Below are 22,706 nucleotides of genomic sequence, written 5' to 3'. Positions count from 1 at the left end.
TTAATGCAGAGTTTAACTCCCACATTGAGATAAAATATTCGGCTCTCACTGGGAGATTAAACTTGCTCATGGTTTAATAGTTAAAGTTTGAGTTGTTAAAATGAGTAAGAACCAAACTGGTGTCAGATTAAAAAAAGAGAGAGAGACTCTACAGCTCCCTTTGTGATGATGTGAAACTATTATTGAGATGACTTCTCCTTGCATATTTCCACATTGATGCATTGTCTTCACTGCTAGGTGACACTCTATCGTGCAATTTTGACGTTCTATGCAAATTTTGACATCAAAGCAGCTTCACTTTATTATCACGTGGTGTCATATGCAATTTAATATACTTAAAGTCCTGGATAATATTTTCTACTTTTTTCTGATATTAATATTGTTATTTCAGTCATATCGATGTGCCTCATTTCTTTTTATGTTATTTTCCCACACTTCTCTACTTTTCTTGATTTGCTCTTGCCTCCATGTTCATCTGCCCAGATCTTTCGCCTCCATCTTCAGTTCTTTTTTATCTCTGTGTGCCATGCTGAAGGCTGTGCAGTGTTGATACGGTACTGAGAAGCCACAGCACTGAGGGAGAAAGAAAGAATGCCCAGATGGTGAACCAATGAGGGGTGAGCTAACCTTCTAATGATATGAAACAAAATGTAGCATTTCTTACCCCAGCTGGCTGATTGGCCTGCAGGCTGTGGCACCTCTGATGTGCAAAAAGCCTCCTGTTGGCCTGCAGCTCTGACACGCGGGGGGAATTCAAAATGCCACAATGATGAGAGCTGCTGGTGCTGTGCTTGTGGCCCTGGCCCCACCTGATGGTGAGCTTGTGTGCACTGGAGCTTGTAATTACAGAAGGAGGTGGTGGTAATAAAGAGCAGAGTACAGGCAGACACACGGGCAGACAGCTGGCCTCCTGTCAGTTTCGCTGCTGAGACGCTGGGGACAAAAGCAATGCTCTGAAACTGTACAGTCGATTATCTCTCATGCGGGACAGACAAAATGGCGATGCAGATGATGACTGCGATAATGATGACAGATGCATTTTTTAATTCAGGCACATTTACAGGGCCATTCAGAAATATGCCACGGGTCAATTTCTGTACTTCTGCGATGCTTTGATGGCTGGCTTGGTGAAGCCCTTTTTTCCACAGCATCCTTCTCGTAGTAGTAACATCCCTCTATAGTTGTTATAAAAATGCACCTGAAGCCATACATTTTCTAACTTGTTAAAAAATAGAAATTTCTTCATCTGGAATGACTAAATGCAGATTAATATAACAATATGAGACGTACAGCCACACAAATGACAGCTCATTGACATTAAATGCAAAAACGTTGATTTTCAGCAAGCATTAACGTTACTGTGCTCAGGATTTTAGTCATATATGTTAGAACGGTAAAGATTTTAGGTTGTTATCAGTAATGTTAATGTTGCTGTTGCTCCTATAAACTAATGTAATGCACAGATTAGTATACTAAGGCCTCATCAACACATTTTAGTCCTAACTTTAAATATAAACCTCATGATGGTGTTAGAAGAAAAGTCAAGAGTTCATCATAATTCTCTAAATTCATCCTCTGCAGACCATCATTGTGGATCAGCCTACCAGCATTTATATACGGTGCAGCGGGTGTGGTTAAAATTAAATTACATCCTACAGCAGAGCTTTATCTTTAGGCAAACTCAAGTGGATACAGTAAAAATATTGCTATTTATATATTATTATGCTAAACATATTTCTATCTTCATAAATACAGCCACATGGTTTTATTCCACTGGCAGAATAGGTCTTTAAAAGCTCTGTGCTTCTTGCATTAATTGTAAGTGCACTTTCCCCCCAAAAAAGTTTCAGTGCTTTTAGGAACTCAAATACCCGGCTAAGCTAACACTTAAAAAACAAACACTATTGTTTGTTGGCTCTGCACTCGAGAGCTTATGGAAAGCAAATGCAAACTGCAGTTTTCCATGTGTCTTAATCCTAAAAAGCCTCGGCTCTTTCTGGGTGCTGCAGAGGGAGGGACTTTTGTCAGGACCAGTTATGTGTAACACACAGCAACCCCATAGAATGGGTTTTGGCTCTTCATTGGTAAGACAGTCAGGTAGGATTCTGCTTGGCCTCTCCAGAAGAGCCTGGGTGCAATGGTTTCCGCTTGCACTGAAAAGATGGTGACAAAGTGATGTGTCTGTTGCCGGGTGATTCACAAAAGGAATCCAGGGTGCATTTCTACAAAAGGGAGGGTGGAAACACAGCGACAAAGTAAAACAAATATTGGCTTCCCTCCCTGTCTCTCTCTCTCTCTCTTCTCATCGCCAGGGTGTAACATAGAAGTCGATGTGGGAGCTTATGCGGAAAATAGAAAACCTATTTTTTGCAGCAAAGTCAATTTATGCTCCAGTGAGGCAACATCTTTAAGAGCAGCACAGGTGACCAAAATGCACAGGTGAAGAGTAAAAATTCTCACTTAAACTAAATGGTTTTCCACTAAAATGGTAAATTGACTTTTCTGCTTTAATTGAGCACTCAAATTCACACATACATTCACACGTAGGCTTTTTAAAAATTTTAAAGCACCTTTTGCCAGCTGTCAAACACAGATGGATTTGCCCAACATTTTGCTCAAGGACAAGGACTAGCATCAAACTATGCACCTTTTGATTATTAAACAATCTTCTCTACCTTCTGAGTTGCAGGCAGAAAGATGGATGATATTGAAGTAGATAGGTGGTAATTTTATACACGTACGTATATCTCTCAAACCCAGGAGGCTATAGAAGCATGGCCTAAACTGATTATTCTTACAGACCTTTCATGGTCCAACTGTCAGTCAAATAGGTGTTTTGCTATTGATGTGTGGAGATGGAGAGGAGCGATGCGTTTTCTATAAATGGGGCGTTAAATTGTTTCAACCCGTGTCATGGTTTATTACAACACTGGTGATACATGTTGAGAAAGGTAAGAAAGGTCCAGATGATGAATATACAACATGTCATTCTGTGCGCATGAGGTAAAAGGTCAATTAAGAAAGAAACATCTGTGTTGCATGTCTGATGCAAAAAGGCACGCTAAACACAGTGTAGCATTATGTGCAAACATGAGAAAGATTACTCAGCAAAGCACCAGTGAAAGGGAATGCTCTCCTTAAAGGTGTAGATACAAGGCTACACCTTCTGGTGTTACATTAATAAAATTGAATTGAATTGAAAACCTTTCACAAGTAAAGCCAACACGCTGTTTGATTTCTCATTTCCGTACAGGACTGGGATGTCATCTATTTGATTTTTGTTTTTTTTCCTTTTGCAAATTTAGTGATATTCCTTATTTGGAAATCCACATGCCTTATATTTAATATATTTTATATACATATTTAACTTATATTTATAGATTTTTACATACTGGAAACGAACAGCTTCACCCACTTCCAGGTGGTGGAGGTGACCCTGTGTCTTTGGCTTTCTTAAGGTTCATGAAGAATGAAGGTACATATTTGAGGGGAAAAAATAATAGGAAAATTTTATAACAACCAATCATATGCATCTGTTGTAACCCTGAATAACTTATAACTTTAGTTAAAAACAAGACTTCTACCAAGCCAGTATATTTAATGACAGGGACAGAGCTGCCCCTGCAGGCAACTCTGTAGACAAAATATTTTAAAATAAGATTACCGAAAACTGGCAAAGTCACCCTAATAAAGTAAGTTAGTCAAACTAATTAATAACGTATAGAGTGACATTTTACCTCATACATTTGTCCATTACACATTCAGTATTCACAAAGTCAGCACTCAGAGAAAAAAGAGAAAAGAACACTCAGTTGTCATTCAGTATATTTATCCATCAGTAGAGGATCAGTAAGGATGGACTAGGTTATATGAGGCTAACTGGGGAGTGACCAATATCAGGAAACATAAAAGATCCACCTGTGATAACTTTAAGGAGAAAAACATTAGAAAGTTAGAGTGCATAAAATCTTACTACTAGATATTGAAAGATTAAAGTGCATAATCATAGCTATGGTGCTGTAGGAAAGAAAAACAACTCTGGCCACCTTTCAAAGTGATGATAGCGTGATCATAGAGTAATGGCTACCCACTGTCAGTATGTGTCCACATCTATTTACTGTGGAGGAGGCTGTAAAACCTTATGAAAGGAGTCCGCTAGGAGTCACTGAGTCATTAAAGATCAGAGCTACCAGTGGAAAGGTGCACTTTTGTCCAGTGGCAGCAATACTGAGGTAATTTGCTCAGGACATCCTGAACTTTCTGTTTTTGCTGCTTTTAGCTTTTAGCTACTGTTACTGTTAGCTGTTGCTAGCCAGTATTAGTGAAACTTTGATCAAAGTGGAGCTAACTTTGCTAGATGAACAATTAGTGAATAACTCTTATAAGATGTGAGAATGTAAGAATTTACCAAACTCTATTTCCTGTTGCCTACATTGTAAATTTTACCTCCACACCTAAACGGGATAGTAAGTATAGTCAGGGGCTAAAGTTAGATTCAGCATGTGGAGGATTCTCAAAATTTGTTATAGTAGGTCAACTTGAACTTGAATAATTTCTGTTGTGAGCTTCAGTAGATTATCTTTGTGTACAGGTTATGATCAGCTGAGCTGTTTGATGCTGCTCTGAGGTTCACAGCTCTTTGTGGATTCACATAATTAAACTTAACCATGTAATGAATTTCAGTCCCCTACACTGACACTATACTGTATACCACGGCTGGGGAACTCCAGGCCTCAAAGGCCGGTGTCCTGCAGGTTTTAGATGTGCCCTTGATCCAGCACAGCTGATTTAAATGGCTAAATTACCTCCTCAACATGTCTTGAAGTTCTCCAGAGGCCTGGTAATGAACTAATCATTTGATTCAGGTGTGCTGACCCAGGTGATATCGTAAACCTGCAGGACACCAGCCCTGGAGGCCTGGAGTTCCCCCAGCCCTGCTGTATACTGTCTTTATAATAGACAGCATGAAGTTGGTATGAAGGTAGAATTCAGTTAGTGATTCTAAGCATCATCAACTTAAATTCAGATTCATCTCTGCTATACCTAACATAACTTAACTCTGACTGTTGGACTGGTATAACCTGTAAATGTAACCTCACTTCTTTCTCTCCAGCCCTGTCTTTCTCATTTTTCTCCATCTCTGGGTGAAGTTAGAACTCATTCTCTCGTTTCCCTGGGAAATACAACAAGTGCACCTTTAGCTAGCTAGCAGATACACTGTGTGACAAACTGCACACAAACAGTTTTTGCGTTTGCTGATATTGGTTGACAGAAACTAAACGAACAAAAATTGCATTTGAAATGACCTACCACTTTAAAAAAATGATTCCTTTCTAAGTTTATGACAATGCACCAATGTATTGGAAGACATAATTAGACACTAATTGGATGTATATTTATGAGCAAATTTTTTTCCTATTAAAAAACCTCAAAATAAAAACAATTAACTGCACCTTTAACTTGTAGATTGCTGCATACTTTCAAAAAGTTGTTGTTGATTTTTTCTTTTCTTTTTTGTTGCTTTGCCTTAAAATTATATGACATATAACTGCAAACCTATATTTGAAACAATGTATTAATATATTTATATCTAAACACCATCATGATTTTGACACAGACCTGGCAACGGTGCTTGAGCTAAAGTTCAGAGTTATACACAGCCACTGGGGCAGGGATTATCACAGATTCTAAATACAAGTGATTGCTGATAAAGTCAGCAATCACAGTCTTTGGACAGACTGTGGGTGGTTGATTCTCTGGCATGGTAACATGTTGCAGTGCCAATTTACAATTGCTTGTGTGGTACAGAGCCACATCTTTATCCTAATGAGTGCTATTAAACATCTGCATATTTAACAGATTAAACATCTGCTCTCTTATTCATTCTGTCTTCTCTGGTTAACGTGTGCTTTAATATGCAGACAGGTGACATCCCAAACCCTGGGACCCCTACACAGTTGGACTCTGGTGGCTCTGGGAATATTTTGCTGGCTTGGTTTAGGTTCTTTTAGAGGGAATCGTAACTGCAAATCAATGCAAAGTTGTTCAGACTGATTAACTTTACCCTATAATGAAACATCTCTGTCCTAACTATTCTGCCAGGATTACAATGTCTCCACCCATGTCTCCTCTCCTCCACTAGAGAACCAGAGACTTTTAGAATCAAAGGCAACTGGCATTGGAGCGGTTTACAAAGGGGACAATACTGCAGAGAAAAATAGGCCTTGTGTTGCAAAATCAAAGAAATGAATAAAAATAACAAAAAAGCAAACAGTGCTCCAATATTAAAGTTATTAAGTTACAAATGAAAAGAACCTAGCTTCCTACTACAATCAAAATACGCATAGCTGTGTCCCTTTTCTTTGTTCATCTAATAGTAAAAATGACTAAAGTTAAGCCTGGCCTAGTCTTCAGGGAATCAAACAGTGCTACAGGTGCTGAGAATGTTACAAAATACACAGGACCATGAAAGACACATTACCCTCACAGACACTATGAGTTAAAGATTAGCTGCAATTTTAAACCAGGTGCAGAGATTATTGCTGAAGCCTGATTGAACTGGGGAACTGATCCAAACTGAGCCTTGGGGAAAGACACGGTGAGAAAGAAGCAGGAGGAAGGCAGCATGTAGAAGGAGTGCTGGCACAAATTCTAGAAAAAGAAAGTGAAATATGTGACATATGTGTAGGAAGGAGAAAAAAAAACACCCCGCTCTTTGGGTGTTGGGTCTTGTAGTTTCTTTTTCTTATTTGTTTTACAGCTTACATTTTCACTGTGTCACCTCTGCTTCCCCTTTGTTACCTCCCTCAGAGTTTTTTTTTTGTGTCTTTTGTTTTTAAATCATAGTTACTTCCTGTTAGTGACTTTCCATGTATGCGTACATACACACTATTTCAAAAATGTTACACATCAGAGCTCAGTGGGATGGAAATGAAAATGATCAACCTACAAAGGGCCGGGATGGGCCGGGATTGCACAGGATGCATCATCCTGTGCAACCTCTCTAGAGTCCAGGTATCACCTCATGCTACCAGTGTATGTATACCAGTACTGACACTAACCCTAACATTGTACTATTGTACTATGTATGACTGTGCAATAACAATAAAGAGTTATCTTATCTTATCTTATCTTAACCAAATCCAAAACTAGTGAAAAAACAATCAGAGAAGATGAGGTGGTGGAAAAAATGCCACTGACATCAACTTATAAAACCCTTCCTGTTTTGTGGGTTGTTTCATCGTTGCCCCTCTAGTGCACCTGTTCAAACCCCTTTGCTAGTTAACTGACCAAATTAATATCCCAGAAGTTAAAAGTATGTATAAACTGGGATTTTTATCTTAATATTATTTTTTCCTGTGTTGTTTCCCTGTTAAGTTCCTTATATATTTATAGCCCAGCCATTCCCTTTGATGGTTGTCATTTCATTTCCAGTATCCTTTATTCCTGAGTTTTTTCTTCTTTCTTTGTAAATTCTTGCCTGCAAACTGAAGCAACTTTTCCTTTTTTGTTCTATAGATTTCATTTTAACTCGCTGTGGTTTGCCTTACCCGATGGCCTGCTTGGCCCAGTTCCAATCCATCAACTCCATCTTCTCACTCCATGACATATGTGTAACCTGTGTTGTGTCACAGTCATGGCTGTGTGGAGTCTATTATTTAGGATGTAAGGTGGTACACTGGCAGGGTTTGGGGAACCCTCTCCTTTCAGACAAAAATACAAAATTCCAGTCAGTAAAACCTTCTGCCAGTATGATCACGAATGTGTATCGTGTTTTGGTTGCATTCAGTCATTCATAGTATAGACCTTTGCACCAATCCTTCATTTTTCACTTTCTTTCTAGTTCTTTATCATTGCAGTATTATAACAACAGTATAACATAATAATAAACAACACTTATAAAGTACTTTTCAAAAAACGTACAGAGTACTCTACTGGAAAAATTACATCTAAAATACATTGTGATTTGATTAATAAAAGCAGAAACCTACAGATTAGATTTTTTTTTTAAAAACTCCCCACTTGCAAATCATATGAATTAAAAAAAATCACCTTGAAAATACACCCCACTGTCCAGATTGTATTACAGAGACGGCTCCAAAGAGAACTCGTATTTGTAGGGTTTTTTTCATTAGTATTGCACCTCTAAAGAGTATGGTTAGAAACCCTGACCTATAACGGCTATAGGGGGTTGGGATTAATAGAGGCAGTCCTTTGCACAACATTTCTAAGGTAGATTTTAGCCTTATTAGTGTTGCACAGTCTGACTGCCAGTGGCACTGTTTACACACACCTGACTGCCATTGACTCCTGCATTGATTCTCTTCTGTAAAGCCCACCATTGTCATTGTCATCCTCCTCCTCTGGATAGTTTTGTGTGGAATAAAAAAAAAACTAATTTTGTTTGCAACGTTCTACATCACTCAAGCAACAGAAATGTGCATTGTGGGAGGTACAAGCTTGCTGGACTCAGTAGTCAGTAGTTTGAATAATGTTCAACTCAGCTAGCTTGTATTTTGTGTATTTGTAATGGAGATGCTTAAGAAATGAAATCACAGGCTGTCATGTAGATGGTTTTAAATATGCACTAAGAGCAAAGCACCAGTTGTAGTCTATCGCATACTTATTCACAGATAAAATTCTATTGCATACATCTTTGTGATACCAATTTACACTGCCATTCAATAGAATAGTACTCATACTGATGGTTTCAGCTGTGTTCCCCAGACTGGCTTTATGCGTTGCTGCAAAAGTAATTGAGGCAGGCAGAATATGATCAAGGAGTCTGGACTGATATGTACACTTAATGGCTTTCAGAGAATCTGCATCTGCTGCCACCTGAACCCTCAGCACACACATGTTAACAAAATGCTTGTGGTAGTCACTCCACTTTTTGTCATCTTCTGTCTTGTGCAGGATGCAGGAACTGTAAACTAGCTAATTCAGTGAAAAACACAGATTTGATTGGATGAGAACATAATGCATGATGATTACACAAACTGTCATGTAGTTTGAGATAATCACTGAATGGCAGCAATCAACCAAGAGGTAAAAATTTGATTGGTTTATGGTCTAACAGTCAAAAATACTTGAGAAGAAACGGAGGCTAAATGAGTTTGAGTCATACAAGAGTTAAAATGCAAAACCTGCCGTCATAAATGAAATATGCACTGAGGTGTTGCTAGGTAACAGAGGAGTGGGCTGTTTGCTTGATTGGTCACATCAGTCTGGACCATTCTGAGGGCAGGGGTCTTATGCAAGGGTCACTAAAGATGCAAAGTGGGGATAAAACTGTGGCCATGGCTTTCTCACACACACACACACACACACACACACACACACACACACACACACACACACACACACACACACACACACACACACACACACACACACACACACACACACACACACACACACACACACACACACACACACACACACACACACACACACACACACACACAAATTTAATATAAATACTTACTTTTCTAGTTCTATCACTATTATTTGGCATACTTTCAGTGGAGTAGCACATGACCTGGATCTAGGTGTTACTTCGAAATAAAACTGCAGACAGACAACGCTCAGGAAAACGTTTATTGAAGCAGTAAGGGGTTTTGATGAGGTTGGCTGATGTGACTCTTCTAACTGCTGCTTGGCTCTGTGACGTAAAGTGTCATACTGTATAAGGCTGCAGTCAGAAACATCCGGATTGGCTAAAAAAAGCTGACATCACAGAGAAACAGAGAGTAATACAGTGAGGGACAAAGAGCAGTTGATGTTTGGATTGAAGGCAAAATCTTTTCTGTGCAGAGTAGTGAGCCTAGCAGTCACTGTGCAGGATTTCTGATGTGAAGGAGAGAACTGAAACAGAGGCCAGAGGGTGAGGTTACAGCCAGACTTTGTAGCTGCTTTTCTCTTCCAGCCCCTGTGGGCTGCTGTTAAAGCCTCATTAGGTTTTATAGAATCCCTGTTATGGCACATCAGATGAGGTTCTTGGGGGTTAATTTAAATTTGGTTTGCTCCATCTGATATTTTATAGTGTTTTGCAAAGGCTGTAGGCTGTCATGATTGTCTGACCAGTAGCATTATGTACAATTTAGACAGTCCTAACAGTCATTCAAGCACATCAATAACTGATACAGTAAAATTTCGTTTGAAGACATTATTGAGAGAAAATAGTGTTTATGCACTTACTGTGTAATAAACACAACATAATGATAGCTTTAGGTATTTTGTAGAAGCAGAGAGTGAAAAATTGAATATACCATATGATAGAACAGCTTGTAGAAATGCTTTTAGCAGCAATAACTTGCAATACTTAAACTCCTCCACTTGGGACAGTAACTCATCCTTGACCTGGAGTGATCACTTCACCCTTTTTGGGCCGAGGACCATGGAGGTGCTGATTCTCATTCCTGCTGCTTCACACTTGCTGCAAACCGCTCTAGTGTGAGCTGGATGCCACCACCTGTTGAAGCCAACAGAACCACATCATCTGTAAAAAGCAGAGACGAGATTCTGAGACCGTCTGTGGTGGAGGTGTGGTATCTGGCCTGTCGCAGAGGAGGGGTGGCGCAGTGAGCTCACAGGGGCAGGGAGCAGCAGGTGTGCTGAACTGTCTTAATGAGGGAAACCTTTCTTATGTCTTGCAGTGAGAGGGAGCAGGGTTGTTGACAGGGTGACAGCGGATGAGGAGTCCCTGCGTCCTGGCTTGCCGAAACCGCAAAAAATAGCTGCACCTCAAATAAACAAAAAGCATTGCAAACGTTTTAAGTGTTATTCATTGGGTCCTGTGCTACACCATCCAAGTGGAAGCCACAGCCAGATTCTGTTTGCTCTGTCGGTATCTATCAGCTGCCTCTGAAGTCCCACAGTCAAAGCAAACCAGTTAGGAGTTTTTCTTCAGCCTGGTGGCCCCCCTTACCTCCGGTGTTAACTATCTGGTTCAGGGGTTACCACCATGACAGGTACCAACCACCTTGCGGCCACAACTAAGTGCGGCAGCTTCAGCAATGGAGGTGCTGAACATGGTCCATTCAAACTCAATGTCCCCAATCTCCTTCGGGATGCTGTCGAAGCTCTACTGTATATGGGAGTTCTGCCAGGCGTTCCAGTGCACCCTCACTATACGTTTAGGCATGCTAGGTCTGCATCCTCCCTTGCCACCTGATCCACCTCACCACCAGGTGGTGATCAGTTGAAATACCTGTAAGTAATTGTTTTCTGTATTATTTCAGTCTCATTGTTGTGGACAAATTTTAGTGCACCCTTCTTTACAGTGTTACTTTAGTTTATTGTGGTTTCTGGTCATTAGTTTATGCACAACTCCCTCAGGGGTTCTTCGCAGCATCTCAGTCAGGTTGAAGTCTGTACTTTGAGAAGGACATTACAACACCTTATTTATTTATTTATTTTAGTCATTATGTTGTAGACTTGCCGCTGTGCTTAGGATAACTCTAATCACACTAATCATCCATCCATCCATCCATCCTCATCCGCTTTATCCGAAGTCGGGTCGCGGGGGCAGCAGCCTAAGCAGAGAAGCCCAGACCTCCCTCTCCCCAGCCACCTCCTCCAGCTCATCCGGGGGAACACCAAGGCGTTCCCAGGCCAGCCGAGAGATATAATCTCTCCAGCGCGTCCTGGGTCTGCCCCTGGCCTCCTCCCGGTGGGACATGCCCGAACACCTCACCCAGGAGGCGCCCAGGGGGCATCCTTGTCAGATGCCCGAACCACCTCAACTGGCTCCTTTCGATGTGGAGGAGCAGCGGCTCTACTCTGAGCCCCTCCCGGATGGCCGAACTTCTCACCCTATCTCTAAGGGAGGCCAGCCACCCTTCGGAGGAAGCTCATTTCTGCCGCTTGTACCCGCGATCTCGTTCTTTTCGTCACTACCCACAGCTCGTGGCCATAGGTGAGGGTCGGGACGTAGATCGACCCGGTAAATTGAGAGCTTCGCTTTTACACTCAGCTCCCTCTTCACCACGACGGACCGGTGCAGCGTCCGCATCACTGCAGCCGCAGCACCAATCCGTCTGTCGATCTCCGGCTCCCTTCTCCCATCACTCGCGAACAAGACCCCGAGATACTTGAACTCCTCCACTTGGGGCAGGAACTCATCCCCGACCCGGAGTGGGCACTCCACCCTTTTCCGGCTGAGAACCATGGCCTCAGATTTGGAGGTGCTGATCCTCATTCCCGCTGCTTCACACTCGGCTGCGAACCGTTCCAGTGCGAGCTGGAGGCCCCCACCGATGAAGCCATCAGAACCACATCATCCGCAAAAAGCAGAGATGAGATTCTGAGGCCACCGGTGAAAGCCCTCCGCCCACTTGGCTGCGCCTAGAAATCCTGTCCATAAAAATATGAACAGAATCGGTGACAAAGGGCAGCCCTGGCGGAGCCCATCACCCACCGGAAACAAGTCCGACTTATTGCCGGCAATGCGAACCAAACTCTTGCAACGGTTGTATAGGGATCGAATGGCCCGTAACAGTGGGCCAGACACCCCATACTCCCATAACACCTCCCACAGGACACCCCGAGGGACACGGTCGAATGCCTTCTCCAAGTCCACAAAACACATGTAGACTGGTTGGGCAAACTCCCATGCACCCTCAAGTATCCTCGAGAGGATAAAGAGCTGGTCCAGTGTTCCGCGACCAGGACGAAAACCGCATTGTTCCTCCTGTATCCGAGGTTCGACTAACGGACGAACTCTCCTTTCCAGCACCCTGGCATAGACTTTCCCAGGGAGGCTGAGGAGTGTGATCCCCCTATAGTTGGAACACACCCTCCGGTCTCCCTTCTTAAAGATGGGGACCACCACCCCGGTCTGCCAGTCCAGGGGTACTGCCCCTGATCTCCACGCAACATTGTAGAGGCGTGTCAACCAGGACAGCCCTACAACGTCCAGAGCCTTCAGGAACTCGGGGCGGACCTCATCAACACCAGGGCTCTGCCACCGAGGAGTTGTTTAACTGCCTCAGTGACCTCGACCCCAGAAATTGGCGGGTCATTCCCTCATCCCCAGACTCTGCTTCCTCCTCGGAAGACGTGTCAGTGGGATTAAGGAGGTCCTCGAAGTATTCCTTCCACCGCCTGACAATTTTCTCAGTCGACGTCAGCAGCGCACCGCCAGCACTATACACAGTGCAGGTAGAGCACCGCTTTCCCCTCCTGAGACGCCTGACGGTTTGCCAGAATCTCTTCGAGGCAGTCCGAAAGTCTTTTCCATGGCCTCTCGAACTCCTCCCACACCCGAGTTTTTGCTTCAGCCACTGCCTGAGCCGCATTCCGCTTGGCCTGTCGATACCTGTCAGCTGCCTCTGGAGTCCCACAGGCTAACCAAGCCCGATAGGACTCCTTCTTCAGCCTGGTGGCTCCCTTCACCTCTGGTGTCCACCATTTGGTTCGGGGATTACCACCACGGCAGGCACCAACCACCTTGCGGCCGCAGCTCAATGCAGCAGCCTCGGCAATGGAGACGCTGAACATGGTCCATTCGGACTCAATGTCCCCAGTCTCCCTCGGAATGTTGTTGAAGCTCTGCCGGAGGTGTGCGTTGAAGATCTCGCGGACTGGGGCCTCTGCTAGACGTTCCCAGCACACCCTCACTACGCCGTTTAGGTGCACCGGGTCTGTCCAGCGTCCTCCCCTGCCACCTGATCCAACTCACCACCAGGTGGTGATCAGTTGACAGCTCAGCCCCTCTCTTTACCCGAGTGTCCAGAACATATGGTCGCAGGTCTGGTGATACGATTACAAAATCGATCATCGACCTGCGGCCTAGAGCATCCTGGTGCCACGTGCACTTATGGACACTCTTATGTTTGAACAAGGTGTTCGTTATGGCCAAACTGTGATTTGCACAGAAGTCCAATAACAAAACACCACTCGGGTTCAGATCAGGGAGGCCGTTCCTCCCAATCACGCCCCTCCAGGTCTCGCTGTCGTTACCCACGTGAGCATTGAAGTCTCCCAGTAGGACAACAGAGTCTCCAGGTGGGGCACCTTCCAGCACCCCCAGGGACTCTAAGAAGGCTGGGTACTCTGAACTGCCACTCGGCGCATAAGCGCAGATGACAGTCAGGACCCGTTCCTGACCCTGAGGCGCAGGGAACAAACCCTCTCATCCACCGGGAAAAACCCCAGCGTGCCCGGCAGCAAGCCGGGGGATATTAGAATACCCACCCCAGCCCGCCGCCTCACCACCAGGGCAACTCCAGACTGAGACAGAGTCCAGCCCCTCTCCAGGAGACTAGTTCCAGAGCCCAAGCCATGCGTGAGGTGAGCCCGACTATATCTAGCCGGTACTTCTCAACCTCACGCACTAACTCAGGCTCCTTCCCCACCAGAGAGGTGACATTCCATGTCCCTATTGCCAGTCTTGGCAGCCGGGATCGGTCCGCCAGGGCCTCCGCTCCCTGGCCGCCGCCCGACACACATTGCACCCGACCCCTATGGCGCCTCCCTGCGGGTGGTGGGCCTGCGGGAGGATGGGCCCATGTCTCCTCTTCGGGCTGTGCCCGGCCGGGCCCCATGGACTAAGGCCCGGCCACCAGACGCTCGCCCTCGGGCACCCTCCCCGGGCCTGGCTCCAGGGCGGGGCCCCGGTAACCCTATCCCGGGCAGGGTAAACTGTTCCCTCGATGTTCTTTTCATACGGGTCTTCTGAATCACACTAATCAGGATCACAAAAATTTTGGCAGAGCTCTAACTATAAGGAATTCTGCAAAGTGTTCAGAATCGGAGCACCTTGCAGAATCTCAGAAGCTGCAACACAAATCTATCCCCTCACCCCTCCACCCTCTTCTTTACTTTTGGTATGCCAAGCATGACTCATAGCCTTTCTCAGACTGGTCAAGATCAACTGCGAAATGTTTTCTTTTATAGAGATGGTCACACTTGCTGATGATCAGTTAATCAAGTGCATTTGATTAGGAACACCTGGTTACTACTTACCCTCTTAATTCCTTCTTTTTACTCCTTCGTTAGCCCATTGAGTTTACCGCTGAGATGTCTGCTCGGGGTTAGTTCAGCATAATTGGCTATTTAATGATCCGATCACACACCTTGTACACTCACTTACTCCTCCAGGGAGGCCTGAGTTTTCTTAGACTTTGCTTCATTAAACATGGTAAAAGCCTTACATGCATGTTAAGGTCATGTTGAGTTTAAACATTTTTGTTGTTGTTTTGATGTTATGCACACATTGCTGCCTGCTGAATATAATCAGGTAATGGCCACATAACTATCTCAATCACTACCTTAGGGTTCAGCTGTGTGGTTGTTGTTCTTCACTTCATCATAGTTACTCCAGCTAAGAATATGCTTAGCTCTACTGTCTAGAATAATGTGATCGCTTTTCAAGCAGTGTGCTGGACATGGAGCTAAACAGTAGGATGATTGTGTCCCAGGAGACTGCACTGCACTACTCCTCTACTCTGCTTAAAGACTCGGTCCTACCTCTTCAGTGATCTCTACTACAGTAACAGAATAGGAAATATTTAATGAATACTGTGTCACTATAACTAACAGTAAGTCCTGGCACAATCAGCGGAGACTAATTTCTACTTCTTCTATATGCAAATGCTGTCTTTCAGTAACATCCAGGTCCTAAGATATGATCAAACACACAAACCAAAGAAATATTTTTATTATATTTGTAATCATTTTACTCTCATAGATGGAGAAAAATGAAAGAAAGAGGACATTAGAGAAAGATTAGAGAATATCAGTGAATGACAAACTTTAAACTTAAAATTTACATGTGATGTTATATTTCTTGTTAGATTTTTTTTAAACAGACAGTGAATCTGTGCCCTATGTGTTGCTAAAGTTAAATAGTTATTTGATGTTGTGGAATTTCTCAAAAAACTATTTAAAAAACAACTTACTGGTGTGCAAAGGTTGCAGAGGAGTACATGAACAGAGCAAAGTAAGTGCAAGTTAACGTTAAGTCCAGCTTAAACTGCAGTACTGTTGTACAGTTTACTGATGCTAGATTTCTATAGAGCCAAGTTATGTATTCATGATTAGTACAAGTGAAAGAAATTATTACACAGCTTTTATGACCCACTTCTTGAATCTCAGGTCAACACCTGAATACTCCAAGCCTCCAGGTAATGTTGCAAACGTCTGTGGACAAGTCACAGCTTGTCAGTAACATACACTACGTTGGCCCAACCACAAAATGATCAGTGCTCTTTACTCCTCTTTTCAAGATATTTTATCCACAGATGTAATGATACATCAATAAAATCAGTCATCAACCCACAGCCTTAAACATGCTCAAACATGGTGTGCTTTTTTTAAATGGACAAACTGCAATAAGAACAAATGTCCAGAAAAAAAATCACATTAGGTCATTCCTCCCCATCACACCCTTTCAGTTCCCCAGGAAAGCTCTGTGAGGAGGTTAGGCTATTTGTACTGATGTTTCACAGTTAGTGGAAACAATAGGTCAGAGCTATTTCCTGACCAGAAGACATGGAAAAACCACCCTCTTCTTAACTTTAAAGAACCTTCAGCATACTGTCAGCAAATCTGCTTCTAACCCATTCAACTCCAAAGATATAGAAAAAAGCCTAGCGACCTTCCAGGAGAATTTTTTCCAGAGCATATGTTTTGGGTAAAGGTATGTTCAGCTAGTACATGTAAACCTCCAGCACAAGTCTGAGCTCCTGCTTAATGTCTCTAAAGCAGGTTTGGCAAAGCCTGGAAAGGCCCTCACCAGTGATAGTAGCATTTATGAATATAACTAATACAGAAGAAACCTGGTTATAATCAAATTGTGTGCACTGCTAATTATCATGTATTCACCAAAGTTATGTTTCTTGAACTTTGACCAAATTATTTTAGGTTTTAACTTCTATTTAAAAAAAATAGTGGATGTCAACTTGTCTTAGAATGGAAACAACATCTTAAAACCACCAAGGCACCCAAGTTAAAGGCATGGATTATAACATTCAGTGCATGTTCTTAGGTCTAATAAATGGTAAATGTAATTCATAATATTTTAAAGAGATGTAAATTTGACGTTAATACAAACATTGTATAAAGATGCAAAAAACACAACTAAAAAACAATCAGTCTATTAATTACCTGCAACTTGTTATCTCTCACATTTGATGAGATATTTTATCTTATCTTGTTAAAACATATCAGTACCTGAACAAATGACTCTGCAATGCTCAGAGAAGATGGGATTTTTTTGGTTGATAAACTGCAAAGAATTAATAGGAACGAGATTTGCAGAATCCGAGAAAAATCTGCTGTTTCATGTTGCTTTGAAGTATAAAGTGCTATTGATAAGACTTTCAATATACTTCCTGACTGTGTGTGCGTGTGTGTCGTTATATAATACACAAATGTTTGTGAGGGATTATACAGTATATGTGAACGCAATGATAGGAAATGAAGGAGAGCAGGTGTCAGCAATCTCTCCATGCTCCCCCTCTTATCCCCTATTCACCCAGGCCGTTTCTATGGCAACGAATGAATGGATTGCCACATGGATGATTGGTGCCAATCCACCAGTCATTGGCCTCATAATGGACACCCACTCAGGAAAATAATACTACATTAACACAGAGCGAAGCCTATGAAATACATCACGGAGGGATTGAAACTCTTGTTTTAGGTTTCATCATTTTATAAACTTAAATTTGTTCAACTTTATAACTCTAGACATATTTTAGACAGTAGTTAATAGTTTACAATCTGTTATTTTAAATATGAAGATGCACTGCTCTGAAAGTGAAAATCTTAATTATTGATAGCAATGCTATAGACACTTTTGTTTGTTTGTTTGTTTGTTTGTTTTTTACCATATATAGGCTTACAAATGGATTCAAATGAAAGATTCTGCTTCTGAATATCTTTAAGCACCAGAGATAGGTGAACAGCTGTGTCAGGCTGACTTTCCTATTAGCCCTGGTTAAACACATGATACTTACCTATACTATATATATAAAACAACATTATAGTTGCCTCAGCAATGAAGATGCACAGCATGGTCTATTTGGGCTGAGTGTCCCCAGCATCTCAGTATCTTGGAGATACCTGTATCATCAGATCTCAACACATTGCTGTGCACAAGTCACCTTCATTTACTTCTAGCGCTTTTAATAAAAAGCAATTCTGACTATACAGAAGATTTCGGGATCTAAGTACTATAATGCATCACCAAACAGTGATTCTGGCCAAACCAGTGTGGATTTTATTTTTTTTAGTTTGATTTAAAATATAAAAGTTTTGTTTAAAAATGGCTCAGAGATTTTGACAGTGTGACGACTTTAAACCACTAAAATATTAAAGGATGTGTTTTGCATAAAACATAACAGAATAACTAAAATGGCCTTTTGTTAAAGTAACAATATAGTTTGTTGCGCTGTCACTAAAGACAGGATCTTTTGCCCTACACTGATATGCATGTGATGACAGATTGCTCAGATTGCCTGCTTAGTATTTAGGATAGGGAATTGTAGTGGTCCACACAGCTTTTTGCAGTACAAAATGACTGTTCTTAGTGTGACAGCTGGAATCTGTCAACTTGTGAGACAATTAGACAGTGTAGACTGAAGACTGATCCATGACTGATGACTGTGTAAGGATGTCTATTAAAACAGAACATGCAATCATCAGCATCTATCAGCAGCTAAACCACCCTAAATTCTAAAGAAAGTAATCAAGAAAGAAAGGACAGCATTGACCAAAAACAATATATAGAGAGATATATACCTGTTGCAGATGAGGAATTTGCATCAGAGGCCATTTGCCATGTTTAGACATCTACACAGCTATTGATCCTGGCAATTAGAGCTAGTGTGTGTCTTTTGTAACGACTGCGGAGTTGTGTTTGAGTGCAGACCAGGGTTCTGTCAGCGAGTTGCAACAAGAAAAAAATTTGCTGGAAAAAAGGAAGACAACGAATATTTTTAACAGGGAAAATTTCATGATTACAAAAGAAAATACGTCAGCTGTGAACCAGTAACCAGAATACTATTTATGGAAAACCATTGTTGCTCTTGAGATTTTAAAAAGTAATGTTTATGACTATTAATATATAGTGATATCAGACTTAAAATATTTTTTTAAAATGCATCTAATATTACAAGTTGTAGAAAATTGGGGTTGTATATGCTGATTTACCTTTATATTATCTGCAAATGTAATGATAACATTTGTATGTAAACATATGAAACATATGTATAAAAACATATGAAGTTTAATCTGAAAGTGAAAATGATAAATCTGGACTATTATTATATTTACCAACAAATTTATACATATATTTATGTTTATGAGTATATAGTCACTGCATTAACATTACATCTAAGGGGACAAGGATGACACACGTATTTGGTATCACATATTTCCAAGTTCCCTTGTGGCTATACTAACAAATGTGTAAAGTTGTATTGTAAGAGTTTGGTTTCTTTACATTCTGTAGTAAAGGGAAAAAATAATTTAATCTAGTTTTTTTTTCCAATAAATAAAATGAAATAACTACGTTAGAAAAAGTGAATGATGAAACGGAGGCTATCAGTGGGATGTTAGGTAGGTTTTAATCTTATCAGATGCCTGATGGCTATTGTATGTGGTGATAGAAATCACACACAGATAAAAGATAATTGGCATGACACTTGTTTCTTTGAACTTCATCTTTCTGCCCTATTTTATAATTCAGTGTTTAAGATATCGATACATTAAACAATTTTATGCCCTGCCAAACTGGGGCAGTCACTACACATTCTTATGCAGCATGCTATTGATTTTACAGAAAAACTTAAATTACAAACTAATACATTTTTTAAAAAGTCAAAGAATCTTCATGATGGATGAGCTTTCATAAGCTTAGCACTAATGTTTAATGAATACTATGATCAATTTCACTAACTGTTAGGCTTTAAATTACCAAATGTAAGAGCTTAAAACAAATAAAGAAGCAATAATACCCATATCAGCTAGGATTGGGATAAAAAACAAAGCTCTTCTAGGATGACAGACTCATCGTAGTCCTACAGCAAACAGATGTTGCTCTATGCCTCTTTCTTACCATCAGTTCTAAAAGACAACAACAAGACCTCCCTCAATGCCTGTGTAATCTGCTTCCTTTTGCCATAGTATCGTTTGACTGTCTTCAAGAAAAGGCAGGCATTTCTTCATATCAAAGCTTCTAAATAGACATGTAGTTTGAGGAGCAGATGTGTTATGACATCGCTCTCAGGATGGTTGTCTGTTTGGCTAGCTTGTGACGTAGAGTGACAGTGACAAGTGAAAAGGTTCCAGCGGGTGTTTTTGTGGATGAGCCACCCGTTGAAGCAGAACACAAAGGGGGACCGATCTAACCTTGCCTGAAGAATCTACAGGCTTTTGAATGGGTGCAGTTAGATAAAGTGTAATATATTGTGACATATTATAACACAACTCCTTGAATTAACAGAAAGTTGAAACAAAGAAAGTTAACAAAAATAACAACCATGATTTGAAGAAGTCCAAAAAGTCGAAATAATGGGAAGAGCCAGAAGATAAACCTGGGAAGCCTGAGGGAGGAAACAACAGGAGACAACTTCACCAGGACAAAAGATGAAACGATACAAACACAAAGGACTGATTAGGGATTAGGCACATGAGAGGACTAAGACAGATGCATGTAAACAACACGGGTGATGACCATTAGACAGCCAACCAAGATGCAAAATCCAAAACAAAACATACTATCAAAATAAAACAGGAAATGAACAAACTACTAATAATAAGGCAAGAAGACCTTGAAAAATGCATCAGCTAATTCAGCTAATTGCACTATGAGGCGAGTTCACCATTCCTGGCGTATCCCTATCAGCAAATAAGCTAAGCTGTTGCATGAAGGTGGTTATCAACTGCATAAGGAGGTCAAGCAGTCAAGCTACAAGCACGTTAATGTGAAAGGGGGGGTGGTTGCAGCATCTGACCAATCACAAACATGGATAAATCTACTGCCAGCAGAGAAAGTGATCTTACACAAAAATATAAAACAATAATTAAAAACATACAGAGAGGTCAAGCAACACAGCTGCTGCAACAGGAGATAGGAGATCACAAAAATAAAATTCAATGTTATTTATTAGAATAACAGAGGGATTAAAAGAAATTCAACCAGCACAAAAATATGAAAAACAATAAACACAGTAACATTGAAACTCAAACAGAGAAGTAGAAACTAATGCTTACAATTCATAAAACGATCATGAAATCAAAGAAGAATTTAAAAAACAGCAGAAAAACTAAACAGAAATTAATGCTGAGAGATAAACAAGAATCAAAAATCTTCTGAGTCCAAGAGTCACTTAGAAGATTTTTTAAAAATGAATGGCCAGAATCAAAGCAAAGAGTCAAAGTCAAAGATTATTCGTACTTTGTATTTAAAGCTCAAACTTTTGAAATGATTGCACTGATGGAACTCGTGGTCTCCTTTATTACATGTTCCCTGCCTTTAAAAAGCCCCAGTCTTTCAAACTATATTAACCCGGCTTGTGACTCAAGGTCACCATCCAAAACATCACTGAGATGATAACTGTTTGACATTGTGCAGTAAGGACAATTACAAGGCTGTCCTTGGCTGGCTCATTTTCCACTCCATCTGCAACTTTTCTGCAAACAAATTAGTCGAACTATAAATGCATCTAGTCACATACATATGAGGTAAAACTCCAAATACTGATGAAATGAAAAAAGGCTGAATTGTAGATTTATTCAAAAAATAACCCAGTCCTTTGCAAAGAAGAGAATGCAGCTGCAGTACACAATTGAAGCTGGCCCACTGGGGCTGGCCAACTAATTCCCCCAGCTTTCATACCCAGTGCTGATTGCTGAGTGGAATCAGTTGCGACCTAGCTCCACAGGAGAAAAGGTGTGGCACCTGCAGGGGAGAGCAACAGCATAAGCTCATTCAACACAGATGAGAGGGCAGTTAATACCTAGAGAAAATGCTGATGGGCTAATACCTGTTGCATGAAAATGAGATTGCATTGCACATGTTTGAAAATAAATACAACACCTTTCTTACTGTCCAAGTGAGAAAATAGATATGATTGAAGATAACAGTCACCATCCGTCATTTTCTCCTTTAGTGGAGGTTTTTTGCTCAGCGGTGTGTTCTCAAAAATATTTCTGCCCCCTACAATTTCTCTGATTTATCTTACAGTGAAAATGTGAATCTTTGGGGAAACCACTGACTGTATCCAAAGAGAGGTATCTTATACTCAGTCAGTGACCCTTGGGTTTTATAGACAGCTGGATAATTTAAGATAGTCAGAAGAAATTGAAATAAAGGGAGGGTATTTACAGACTAGAATTTAAAAGAAAAAAAAGAATGTGAGGTAAATTTAGTAGCTTAAAAGGAATCAGAGATAAAAGAAGCAGTAAAGGAGAAATAGGTTTGCAGTAAAACTGAACAGTGTAGAAATAGAAAAAAGGACACAACTTACAAAGCAGAATTTAAATCGATGCAGGAAGAACGATAAACAAAAGAAAACAGAGAACACAAGGAGGGGGCAAGCCATTTTAAAATTATCAACAGCTAGGCACTGCTGCTGGCTTAACTATTGTATGTCTACATCACTGAAAGTTTATCGTGAACAGTGCTGACAGTTCTGGCTGCCAGGCTCCGACTGACGTACTTTACTCATAGTGTAGGGTGGGGGACTAAAAGA

At 41.2% G+C, this 22,706-nt stretch overlaps 1 protein-coding gene across 1 annotated transcript in view; it reads left to right on the top strand.

The window, feature by feature from the left end:
* Positions 1-22,706, top strand: part of sirt4 (sirtuin 4) — a 700,781-nt gene that overhangs the window by 195,771 nt on the left and 482,304 nt on the right. The window lies entirely within an intron of this gene.

This window comes from Oreochromis aureus, linkage group 5, assembly GCF_013358895.1.
Source record: "Oreochromis aureus strain Israel breed Guangdong linkage group 5, ZZ_aureus, whole genome shotgun sequence".
Lineage (NCBI taxonomy): Eukaryota > Metazoa > Chordata > Actinopteri > Cichliformes > Cichlidae > Oreochromis > Oreochromis aureus.
Note: the sequence above shows the minus strand (reverse complement) of the source record. Positions and strands in the feature narration are given on the sequence as shown.